The sequence below is a fragment of the Nomascus leucogenys genome, chromosome 14 (genome assembly GCF_006542625.1).
Source record: "Nomascus leucogenys isolate Asia chromosome 14, Asia_NLE_v1, whole genome shotgun sequence".
NCBI lineage: Eukaryota > Metazoa > Chordata > Mammalia > Primates > Hylobatidae > Nomascus > Nomascus leucogenys.
The window spans coordinates 38,945,849-38,959,371 of record NC_044394.1 but is presented as its reverse complement, the minus strand read 5'-3'; positions in this window follow the sequence as shown (position 1 = coordinate 38,959,371).

Here is a 13,523-nt window from a genome sequence, read left to right as displayed (position 1 = left end):
TTGAACCGGGGACGCAGAGGTTGCAGTGAGCCAAGGTCGCGCCACTGCACTCCAGCCTGGGTGGCAGAATGAGATTCCATCTCAAAAAAATATAAATAAATAAAAAGTATCTACTGAGCCTTGCCGCATGCAAATGCACCATTGTAGGTATTGAGGGTGATGCAGGAATAAAACATGTCTACAACAGCTATAGCAACTCTCTTTCATATCTCGATTCTTAGCTCCCCAATTTATAACCTTTAGTTAGCTTTGTTTTTAGGCCATCTATGGGAACTGTAGAAATAGTAGAAATTGTGTAGATTTTAAGTGTGAACCCAATTGCAAAACAGGATAAAAGGAAAACTATAAGAATGCTGTCGGCCGGGCGAGGTGGCTCACACCTGTAATTCCAGCACTTTGGGAGGCCAAGGCAGGCGGATCACAAGGTCAGGAGATCGAGACCATCCTGGCTAACACAGTGAAAACCCGTCTCTACTAAAAATACAAAAAATCACCCAGGCGTGGTGGCGGGCACCTGTAGTCCCAGCTACTCGGGAGACTGAGGCAGGAGAATGGCGTGAACCCGGAAGGTGGAGCTTGCAGTGAGCCAAGATCGCACCACTGCACTCCAGCCTGGGCAATAGTGCAAAGACTCCATCTCAAAAAAAAAAAAAAAAATGCTGTCTCCACTCATCTGAACTGCACCTGGGAAGGGAAGCATTAAAATTGCTCAGTAATGAAATAGGCAGTAGGCTTTGATATATTAAAAAAAAAAAAACAACAGGCCGGGCGCGGTGGCTCACGCTTGTAATCCCAGCACTTTGGGAGGCCGAGGCGGGCGGATCACGAGGTCAGGAGATAGAGACCACGGTGAAACCCCGTCTCTACTAGAAATACAAAAAAATTAGCCGGGCATGGTGGCGGGCGCCTGTAGTCCCAGCTACTCAGAGAGGCTGAGGCAGGAGAATGGCGTGAACCTGGGAGGCGGAGCTTGCAGTGAGCCGAGATTGCGCCACTGCACTCCAGCCTGGGCGACAGAGCAAGACTCCGTCTCAAAAAAAAAAAAAAAAAAAAGCCTCAAAGTTGGATTGCAGTTGAACAGCTTTTTCCTCCAGATTTTTCTTCCAAAACATCGAAAGATTGAAACTCCCTATTTGTACATAGCAGGGAAACCGTAAGGTTTTTCATCTATAGAGAAACATATGCTGGATTCAAGTTTATTTTTGCCATTTTTTTCCTTCTGATTTTTCAGCTCGCTTCATTTTTCAATGCATTAGTCATGGTTTCTCTCCATAATCGCTCCACAGCCCCTCCATCTCCATGCCTTCTCACTGGCCTGACCTGGAGCAGTGCTTCTGAAACCTGGCTGCACTTGAGAAGCACATGGGAGCTGATTTAATGTCAGGCAGCACCCAGACCAGTCCTCACAACCTGTCGATGTTTTTAAAGCTCCCCGGGTGACTCCAATGCACAGGAAGCTTTGAGCATAACTAAGTGAGCCTCCCGCCCTGAAATGAGAGAAAGGCTTTCAGGCTTGTGGTGTTGGTGGACTAAGTGTGGCTTCTGGCCATTCACACAGTCACCACACTGCAAGGGAGCTGGGAACTGGAGCCTGTCAGAAGCCCCTGTGAACAATGTTCTCTGTCTTAAAACAGCTTACATGGACTTCTCCTTTTGACCTCTAAAAGATTCATTCCCCTTTCCCCAGCCATATACCCCAGATTGCAACCCCTTGCTATTCTCAAATAAACTCTTTGTTTTGGAGTGTCAGTCTCTCTCTCGCTTATTTTAGCTTGATGTGAGTAGCTCGCAGAGTTGTGCTGCATAAGGAAAGAAAATAAATAGGAAGTAGCTATCAGGGGAAGTGGGCTAGAAATGTGTTTTTGGTTTGGTTATTTCTGCAGGGGGAGGGGTTTTCTGCAAATTATATGTAATGAGGCTTTGTTTATTGTAGTAAAATGTATATTACATAAAATTTACCACTTTAACCACTCGTAAGTGTACAGTTCAGTGGTATTAAGTACATTCACATTGTGTTCCTATCACCACTGTTTCCAGAAGTTTTCCATCATCCTAAAGAAATTCTGGACTCAGTAAACACTATCTAAATCCCCATTCCTCCCCCTAGTCCTGATAACCACCATTCTATTTTCTGTCCCCATGAATTTGTCTAGATACCACATAGAAATGAAATCATAACAGTATTTATCTTTGTGTGACTGGTTTTTTTCACTTGTAGAATGTGTCAGAATTTCCTTCTGTGCTATGGCTGATACTCCGCTGTATGTATATAACACATTTTATCCATTCATCTGTTGATGAACATTTGGGCTGTTTCTACCTTTTGACTATTATGCGTTGTGCTGTTGTGAACACTGGTATACAAGTATCTGTTTGAGTACCTGCTTTCAAGTATTTTGAGTTTGTAACTGAGGAGTAGAATTGCTAGATCATATAATTCTATGCTTAACTTCTTGAGGAACACCAAACTGTTTCTCATAGTGGCTGCACCATTTTACACTCTCCAGCAGTACACAAGGATTCCATTTTCTCCACATCCTCTCCAACACCTATTTTCCTTTTTAAATTTTTTTTTTTCTTGAGACAGAGTCTCACTCTGTTGCCCAGGCTGGAGTGCAGTGGCGTGATCTCGGCTCACTGCAACCTCCACCTCCTGGGTTCAAGCGATTCTCCTGCCTCAGCCTCCCAAGTAGCTGGGACTACAGGTGCATGCCACCATGCCCAGCTAATTTTTGAATTTTTAGTAGAGATGCAGTTTCACCATGTTGGTCAGGATGGTCTCAATCTCTTGACCTCGTGATCCCCCCACCTCGGCCTCCCAAAGTGCTGGGATTACAGGCATGAGCCACCGTGCCCGGCCTTAAAATGTTTATAATGGCCATCCTAATGGGTGTGAAGTGATACGTCACTGTGATTTTTGTTGTTCTGAGACAGGGTCTCATTCTGTCACCTAGACTGGAGTGCAGTGGCTTTTCTTTTTTCTTTTCTTTTCTTTTTTTTTTTTGAGACAGAGTTTTCCTCTGGTTGCCCAGGCTGGAGTGCAATGGCACGATCTTGGCTCACTGCAACCTCCGCCTCCCAGGTTCAAGTGATTCTCCTGCCTCAGCCTCCTGAGTAGCTGGGATTAGAGGCACCTGCCACCATGCCGGGCTAATTTTTGTATTTTTAGTAGAGATGGGGTTTCACCATGTTGGCCAGGCTGGTCTTGAACTCCTGACCACAGGTGATCTGCCCACCTCGGCCTCCCAAAGTGCTAGGATTACAGGCATGGGCCACTGCGCCCGGCCATGCAGTGGCATTTCTGCACTCCATAATCACGACTTACTGCAGCCTTGACCTCCTGGGCTCAAGCAATTCTCCTGCCTCAGCCTCCCAAGTAGCTGTGACTACAGATGCACACCACCACACCCAGCTAATTTTTTTTCAAAATATTTGTAGAGACGGGCTCTCACTATGTTGATTTGCATTTACCTAATGATTAGTGATGCTGAGAAATCATCTCAAGTGTTTATTCAACATTTGTATATCTTCTTTGGAGAAATGTCTGTTCAAGTCCTTTGTCTTTTTTTTTTTTTTTTTTTTTTTTGTAGAGACAGGGTCTCACTACGTTGCCCAGGAGCTCTGCTTTTTTTTTTTTTTTTTTTTTTTGAGACAGAGTCTTCCTCTGTCACCCAGGCTGGAGTGCAGTGGTGTGAGCTTAGCTCACTGCAACCTCCACCTCCCGGGTTCAAGCGATTCTCCTGCCTCAGCCTCCCGAGTAGCTGGGATTACAGGTGCCCACCATAACACCAAGCTAATTTTTGTATTTTTAGTAGAGATGGGGTTTCACCATGTTGGCCAGGCTGGTCTTCAACTCCTGACCTCAAGTGATCTGCCCGCCTCAGCCTCCCAAAGTGCTGGGATAACAGGTGTGAGCCACTGCACCCAGACCCCTGCTCATTTTTAAATCAGGTAAATTGTTTCATTGTTGCTGAATTGTAGGTGTTCTCTGTATTTTCTAGATATTAATTCTTTATCAGATACATGCTTTGCAAATATTTTCTCCTATTGTTCTGTGGGGTCTCTTCACTCTCTCTTTTTTTTTTTTTTTTTTTTTTTTTTTTGAGACGGAGTCTCACTCTGTCGCCCAGGCTGGAGTGCAGTGGCACGATCTTGGCTCACTGCAACTTCTGCCTCTCGAGTTCAAGTGATTCTCTTGCCTCACCCTCCCGAGTAGCTGGGATTACAGATGCCTGCCACTATGCCCAGCTAATTTTTTGTATTTTCAGTAGAGATGGGGTTTCACCATGTTGGCCAGGCTGGTCTCTAACTCCTGATCTTCCAATTCGCCCACCTCAGCCTCCCAAAGTGCTGGGATTACAGGCACGAGCCACCATGCCTGGCCTCTTCACTCTCTTGATAGTGCCTTAATGATGCACAAAAGTTTATCTTTTTGACGGAGTCTCGGTCTGTCGCCCAGGCTGGAGTGCAGTGGTGCTATCTCGGCTCACTACAAGCTCTGCCTCCTGGGTTCACACCATTCTCCTGCTTCAGCCTCCCAGTAGCTGGGACTACAGGCACCCGCTACCACTCCTGGCTAATTTTTTTTTTTTTTTTTTTGTATTTTTAGTAGAGACGGGGTTTCACCGTGTTAGCCAGGACGGTCTCGATCTCTTGATCTGCCTGTCCTCAGCCTCCCAAAGTGTTGGGATTACAGGTGTGAGCCACCGCGCCTGGCAAAAGTTTTTCTTTTTGATATAATCCCATTTATCTATTTTTTTTTTCATTTTGTTGCCTGTGCTTTTGGTGTCATATCCAAGGAATCGTTGCCAAATTTTAATGAATTTCTAGGTAACCATTTATTATAAATTATAGTACAGCTATATAATGAAACAGCTCTCAGCATTTCTTACAAAAAGAAATGTACTATAGCGATATAACAGGGATGAATCTGGAAACATTATGCTGAGCAGAGGAATCTAGACACAGAAGACGATATGCTGCATGATTCCGTTCAGAAGAAGTTGTAGAAAAGATGAGTCTAACTGGTAGTGATAGAAAGCAGATGGCTGGCAGCCTGGGGCTGAGTTGGGGTGAGGACTGAGTGAGGGGGTGGTGGTTTCTGGAGTGATAGAGATGCTCTGGGTGTCAAATGTTGTGGAGGCTGCATGGCCCTATGCATTTGTCAGAACTCATTGAATTATGCACTGGAGAATGGTGTGTTTTATTGCAAGTAAATTATGCTAAAAAAAAGTTGAATTGGAAATATTTTTAAAAACCATCCATTAATTCAGAAACAGTAGGGATGCATTGTACAAAACTAGAAAATTCAGACCAGCAAGAGAAGGAGTTTTGCTTACTCTTCCCAAGGGAGGTGTGACAGCATATTTGTATGCTATTGAAAATGACACAGCAGAATGCAAAGTTCAAGCTGTAGGACAGGGGTGGCTCAGGTAGAAGCACTGAAAGTTTGTTTCTGGGAACCAGCAGCCATGCCAATGCTGCCAAGTTGGAAGTTTGTGGAAGTTCTTGTCTCATTTCTTCAGTGGTTCTTAGTGAGCTTGAGAGCAAGGTAGACAACCCTCCTGAGGATGAGGATAGGGGGAGAGGTATTGGGCCTTTGAGGAGAAAGAAGGTGCAAGATGGTTGTCCAGGAGAGGGACAGTGGATGGATGCGGAAGTCAAGCATGCCCCCAAGCAAGCATGGGGATGTTCCCAGCCCAGGTGCAGGTGCAGAGTAGGAAGAGGCCTGTGGTTTTGCAAGTACAGGTGAGCAAAGAGTCAGGGAGTTGTTGTGTGTGCAAGGGAGTGAAGTAAGTGAAGACCATGGAATTCAAGCTGGATACAGAGGAAGAGAGGACTTCAAGGGGATAAAGGTGGTAGCACCAATGGATTGGAGATCTTGGTGGGCTCAAAGGATGGATGGAATCAGAATTCTAGAAAGTTGGGGCTGGACTTGGTGGCTCACATCTATAATACCAGCACTTTGAGAGGCCAAAGTGGGAGGATCACTTGAGCCCAGAAGTTGGAGACCAGCCTGGGCAACATGGCAAAACCCCATCTCTCACAAAAAATATAAAAATTAGCCAGGCATGGTGGTGCATGCCTGTATTCACAGCTACCAGGGAGGCTGAGGTGGGAGGACCTCTTGAGCCCAGGAGGTGGAGATTGCAGTGAGCTGAGATCACACCACTGCACTCCAGCCTAGGTGACAGAGTGAGACCCTGTCTCAACAACAACAACAAAATAATAAATAAAAATAGAAAGTTGGGAAGGGAGAAGCTTTCACATTCAAATTTGGTCAGACCTCTCTTTACCTTAAAAGTGTTCCTATTGCCCACAAGATCAAATCCAGACACCTCAGGAGAACCTCAGGTGTGACTAGTCCTCTGTGACCTGTCCAGCAGCCATCTGGCTTGCTGGAGATGCTGCCAGACCTGCAGAGCCCCCAGGCAGAGCCCACGGGAAATCCCCCCAGCCCTGCTCATTCCCACTTTTTGACCTTGGCCTGCCTTACTCTCTGAGGGAACCATCTTCCCCAGAATATTTTTCCTGAGTTTCTGCCTGCACCATCCACTCTGCATTAGGGTCCACCATGCATGTTCCTGGACCCCATGCTGCTCATCTCTTTAGTGGGGAGGAATCTTACTCCATTAACTTTATTTTCCTTATCTCAAATCAGATTAACAGCCTGCATCATGCCAAGGTTGCAGAAAATGACACCTGAGTGTTTCTTATTGGGACTCTCCCTTCACCTGGTCACAAAAGGGCCTCGTGTCAGTGTCTCAGGCTGTAGGTGCTGAAGCTCTGGAGAGATCCTTCTCGTCTTTAGTCTCTCCGGTTACCACACAAGGGCCCCTTGCCCAGACCCCTTTCCTTTCCCATCTAAATGGCAACTTCTACCACTCTTGGAGGCCAAGAATATTTGCCATTTCCCAAGACTAGGAACTCCTGGCTGGGCACGGTGGCTCATGCCTGTAATCCCAGCACTTTGGGAGGCTGAGGCAGGCGGATCATGATGTCAGGAGATCGAGACCATCCTGGCTAACACAGTGAAACTCCGTCTCTACTAAAAATACAAAAAATTAGCCAGGCGTGGTGGCGGGCGCCTGTAGTCCCAGCTACTCGGGAGGCTGAGGCAGGAGAATGGTGTGAACCCAGGAGGCAGAGCTTGCAGTGAGCTGAGATCACTGCACTCCAGCCTGGGGGACAGACCAAGATTCTGCCTCAAAAAAAAAAAAAAAAAAGACTAGGAACTCTGGGGCCTGGTCACCCTGGGTGTACCACAGAGCCATTCCCTGCTGCCACCTGAGGCCAATCATCCCTCCAATGCACGTGGAGAGGGCCCCTGTGCAATTGTCTCTGCCTAACCCTGTTCCATAAGGGCTGGGGCCTGAAGCGTCCTGTAAGAATGAAGACAGCATTTAGGAGGTCTACTGGCTTTGTTTCCTGGATTTCAGCCCAAAAGTTTTCTCTAAAACCCTCAGATGTTAACTCATCACAGAAGACACGGCTAGGTTCAAAAGGACAAACAGCCCTACACACTGCCCCAACTCCAGATGTCTGAGGTTACTGCAGCTTCAGTAAAGTGTGTACCAATTAGAATTAAAATGCTCCTTTTTCCATCCTGGGCAACATGGCAAAACCCGGTCTCGGCCATGTGCAGTAGCTCGTGCCTATAATCCTAGCACTTTAGGACCGGGTGCCGTGGCTCAAGCCTGTAATCCCAGCACTTTGAGAGGCCAAGGCGGGTGGATCTCTTGAGGTCAGGAGTTCAAGACCAGCCTGGCCAACTTGATAAAACTCCATCTCTACTAGAAATACACAACAGCCGGGCATGGTGGCGCACTCCTGTAATCCCGGCTACTCGGGAGGCTGAGACAAGAGAATCGCTTGAACCCAGGAGGCGGAGGTTGCAGTGACCCGAGATTGCGCCACTGCACTCCAGCCTTGGGCGACAGAGCAAGACTCTGTCTAAAAAAAGAAAAAAGAAAAAAATATACAAATCCTAGCACTTTGGGAGGCCGAGGCAGAAGGATCACTTGAGCCCAGGAGTTTGAGACCAGCATGGGCAATGTAGTGAGACCCTGTCTCTATTTAAAACAAATAAACAGCTGGGTGCGGTGGCTCACGCCTGTAATCCTAGCACTTTGGGAGGCCGAGGCGGGTGGATCACAAGGTCAGGAGATTGAGACCATCCTGGCTAACATGGTGAAACCCCATCTCTACTAAAAATAAAAAAATAAAAAACAATTATTCAGGCGTGGTGGCATGTGCCTGTAGTCCCAGCTACTTGGGAGGCTGAAGCAGGAGAATCGTTTGAACCCGGGAGGTAAAGGTTGCAGTGAGCCGAGATCGCGCCACTGCACTCCAGCCTGGGCGACAGAGTGAGACTCCGTCTCAAAAAACAAACAAACAAAACAAACCAACCAAACAAACAAAACCCAGTCTCTACTAAAAATACAAAAATTAGCCAAGTGTGGTGGTGCATACCTGTATTCCCACCTACTCAGGTGTCTGAGGTGGGAGTATTACTTGAGCCCAGGAAGTCAAGGCTGCAGATCGTGCCACTGCACTCCAGTCTGTTTGACAGAGCGAGACCCTGTCTCCAAAAAGCTCTTTTTCCTGGGTCAGTCAACCTTCAGAAAACGCCCCATGCCTGGTAAAAATAAACATTTTCTTTCTTCTTTTTCTTTTTCTTTCTTTTTTTTTTTTTTTTTGAGACAGAGTTTTGCTCTTGTTGCCCAGGCTGGAGTGCAATGGCGCAGTCTCGGCTCACTGCAACCGCCACCTCCTGGGTTCAAGCAATTCTCCTGTCTCAGCCTCTCAAGTAGCTGGGGTCACAGGCGTGCACCACCATGCCTGGCTAATTTTGTATTTTTAGTAGAGATGGGGTTTCACTATGTTGGTCAGGCTAGTCTCCAACTCCTGACCTCAAGTGATCCACCCGCCTCGGCCTCCCAAAGTGCTGGGATTACAGCATGAGCCACTGCGCCCGGCAAAAATGAACATTTTCATCACAGGTGCAACATGCTCCCCCACAGCCTGTCCCAACGTGGTAGCCTGTACCTTTGGTGAATGCCCAGGCTTGAGGGAACAGGGGTGTCGATGGCACAGTGGCTCACACCTATAATTCCAGCACTTTGGGAGGCCGAGGCAGCTAGACTGCTTGAGATCAGGAGTTTGAGACCAGCCTAGCCAACGTGGTGAAACCCCTCTCTACTAAAAATACCAAACTTAGCCAGGCATGGTGGCGCGTGCCTGTAATCCTAGCTACTCGGAGACTGAGGCAGGAGAATTGCTTGAACCCAGGAGGTGGAGGTTGCAGTGAGCGGAGATTGCACCACTGCACTCCAGCCTGGGCAACAGAGTGAAACTCTGTCTCAAAAAAAAAAAAAAAAGCCTAGTGCAGTGGCTTGTGCTTGTGCTTGTAGTTCCAGCTACTCTGGAGGCTGAATTAGGAGGATCCCTTGAGCCCAGGAGTTTGAGGCTAGCCTGGCCAACATAGCAAGACCCAAGCTCCAAATAAGTAATAATAATAATAATGTGATGATTCTCACATACCCATTCTATCTTTTGCTGACTTCCTGTCTTTTTATTCACTTATCTAGCTCTCCAGCCAAGCTCTGAGCTTCCTGAGGGCAGGGCTGGTGTCCCATTCATTTCTCTAGCCAGAGGGCACATGAGTTGTGCTCACCTGACACCAGCCGAGCAGCCAAACAGTTCCATTAGCCAATTTGATTTGAGCAGATTGGTGCACACTACTGTGCACCGGTATTGGGTCCCAGCTACTCAGGAGGCTGAGGTGGAAGGATCCCTTGAGCTGGAGAGGTGGATGTTGCAGTGAGCCAAGATCGCACCACTGCACTCCAGCCTGGGGGACTACATGAGATGCTGTCTCAAAAAAAAAAAAAAAAAAAAAAAAAAAAAAAAAAAGAAAAGAAAAAAAAGAAAAAGAAACAAAAGTCAAGAGACAAGCTTTGGTGAAAACTTGGGGAGGGAGGCAGTGAACTTCTTTGAAGACTACCTCTCCAAGTTCTATCTCTGGATGAAGAGTTTTAAGGGAAATTAGGGGAGTACAAATGATGATCAAAGCATTCTTGTGAAACGCGCAGTCTCAGGCTGGCAGTTAATTGTTAATTCCTTGGTCAGTGTCTTGTGGCCATCTGCAGGCACCATCAAGCTGTTCTTATCAGGCTGGTCAGCCTGTTCCTAGAGTTGTTGGTCAGCGTATTTTCTTTTATCTCTATTGAAGGTCCTATTTTCCTGAGGCTGTTTTTAATGAAAAATCTACAAACTCAAGCAAAGCATAATTATATTCAAGCAAACAAGATTTTCTCTAACATGGAGTCAGTACTGTTAAATAAACGAACAAATTTGAACAAGGAATACTGTCCCGGTTAGATAACTGTGATTATAAGTGAAGTCCAGATTTGCCCCTAGTTACTTTGCCAGAATTTCTTCTGAAATGCTTTACTTATTTATTTACTTTTGTTGTGGTAAAATAGATATAAATATACATGAAATTTACCATTTTAACCTTTTTTTTTTTTTGAGACGAAATTTTGCCCAGGCTGGAGTGCAATGGCGCAATCTCAGCTCACCATAATCTCTGCTTCCCGTGTTCAAGGGATTCTCCTGCCTCAGCCTCCTGAGTAGCTGGGATTACAGGCATGTGCCACCGCGTCCAGTTAATTTTGTATTTTTAATAGAGACAGGGTTTCTCCATGTTGGTCAGGCTGGTCTCGAACTCCTGACCTCAGGTGATCCGCCCGCCTCAGCCTCCCAAAGTGCTGGGATTATAGGCATCAGCCACTGTGCCTGGGCCATTTTACCCATTTTTAAGGATATAGTTCAGTGGCATTAAGTACATTCGCATTGTTGCACAACCATCACCACCCTTTGTCTCCAGAACTTTTTCATCTTCCCAAACTGAAACTCTGTACCCATTAAACACTCACTCCCCAGGTATATCTTCCTTAGAGAAATTTCAATTCAAGCCCTTTGCCCACTTTTTAACTGGGTTGTTTTCAGATACGTGATTTGCAAATATTTTCTCCCATTCTGTGGGTTGCCTTCTCACTGTGTTGATAGTGTCTTTTTTTTTTTTTTTGAGACAGTCTCATTCTGTTGCCCAGGCTAGAGTGCAGTGGTGCAATCACTGCAACCTCCACCTCTTGGGTTCAAGTGATTCTCCTGCCTCAGCCTCCCAAGTAGCTGAGACTACAGGCATGCACCACCATGCCCAGCTATTTTTTTTTGTATTTTTAATAGAGACGGGGTTTCATCATGTTGGCCAGGCTGGTCTCAAACTCCTGACTTCAGGTGATCCGTCCACCTCAGCCTCCCAAAGTGCTGGGATCACAGGCATGAGCCACCGTGCCAGGCTGATAGTGTCTTTTGATGCACAAACCAAATGTTTCTACAGTTCCAGTAGCAGCCTCTCCAGAAGCGTTTAAACTCCACCTCAAGGGCTCATTGCACAGCATGCACACAAAGGCTTGTAGTTGGCCTTCCGGGTTAGGGTTTGGAAGGCCCAGACCTTCCAGGCAGGAGAGCTGGTTGCCTAGAGCAAGTCTGATGTGCCATCATCTCCCTTGACCCTTGAAGTAGGCATGATTCTAACGTCACCTGAGAAGAACTGAGGCCCACAGGGATTTCATGGAAGCAGATACAACAGCAAAGATGCCAGGATTCTCAGAAGGTGAGTCATTTTCCAAAACTCTTCTGTTTCCCCAACTAAAAACTGGAAGTGAACCTGCCTTTGTGGGCACAAAGGTGGTGGTGAAGGAGGCTCCGAGAGCCACTGATGTAGAAGGTGGAGGCAGAGAGAGGACTTACAGGCCCCTGACCTGGGTCAGGGTTCTTCAGGCCTCCACATCTTCACGGGCCAGCCCAGTTCCCAAGTTGTTCTCACCACTATCATCTTCTTTAAACCTTACAGAAACATCATACATTTATTTCCACCTACAGCCTACCATGTTACTTTGGAGTCACAGGACTTGGAATTGAAAGCCCTGGATTAACATCTCAGTCCTGCCATTGAATGGCTTGAGCACTGGGCCAGGCACTTTGCATAGCTCAAGACTTCACTTTGTAAAATGTAGATGAGAGTGGCAAGTTCAAAGTTTGCAAAAGCTCCTGTCTAGCCCAGAGCCTGGTGCATAGTAGATACTTGATAAATAGGGGTTAAATCTGAGAAATTCCGTGACATCCAGAGAGAAGAAACAATTTCCAATGGTTCTGGCATTCAACGACAACTTACGAGCAAGCAAACTACATGCCAGGTGCTCTACAGCCATTATCTTCTTCTTTTTTTTTTTTTTCTGAGACAGAGTCTCTCTCTTGTGACCCAGGCTAGAGTGCAGTGGCACAATCTCGGCTCACTGCAACCCCTGCCTCCCAGGTTCAAGCTTCTCCTACCTCAGCCTCCTGAGTGGCTGGGATCACAGGTGCCTGCCACCACACCCAGCTAATTTTTGTACTTTTAGTAGAGACGGGGTTTTGCCATGTTGGTCAGGTTGGTCTCGAACTCCTGACCTCAGGTGATCCACCCATCTCGGCCTCCCAAAGTGCTGGGATTACAGGAGTGAGCCACCGCACCTGGCCTCTTACTTCATTTTTATAACAAACATATTATTCCCACTTTTACGATGTAGAAACAGGCTCAGAGAGGTTAAGACACTTAGCCAAGCTAGGCCAGGCATGGTGGCTCACGCCTGTAATCCCAGCACTTTGGGAGGCCGAGGTGGGTGGATCAGGAGGTCAAGAGATCAAGACCATCCTGGCTAACACAGTGAAACCCTGTTCCTACTTAAAAAAAATAATAATAATACAAAAAATTAGCTGGGCATGGTGGCAGGCACCTGTAGTCCCAGCTACTCGGGAGGCTGAGGCAGGAGAATGGTGTGAACTCGGGAGGTGGAGCTTGCAGTGAGCCGAGATTGCACCACTGCATTCCAGCCTGGGCGACAGAGCGAGACTCTTTCTCATTAAAAAAAAAAAAAAAAGAAAGAAAGAAATTTAGCCAATCTCACACAGTTAGGAACCTGGAATGTGAACACAGGTGGTATGATTTTCAAGGACGTGTTTCCTCCCCCCAACTTTTTGTTAATAACATACAGAAAAGTTGGAAGAATGATTTAATAAACACCCACATACCCTCCCTCCAGTTTCAACAACTGTTAACATATAGGCACATTTACTTTACCCTGCTTTCTCTAAATATATACATTCTTTGTTTTTTTGTTTGTTTATTTTTTGTTTTGTTTTGTTTTTGATACAGAGTCTTGCTCTGTCTCCCAGGCTGGAGTGCAGTGACACAATCTCGGCTCACTGCAACTTCTGCCTCCCAGGTTCAAGAAATTCTTGTGCCTCAGCCTCCCGAGTAGCTGGGATTACAGGTGCCTGCCATCACACCCGGCTAATTTTTGTATTTTTAGTAGAGACGGGGGTCTCACCATGTTGGCCAGGCTGGTCTCGAACTCCTGACCTCAAGTGATCCACTCGCCTCAGCCTCCCAAAGTGGTGGGATTACAGATGTG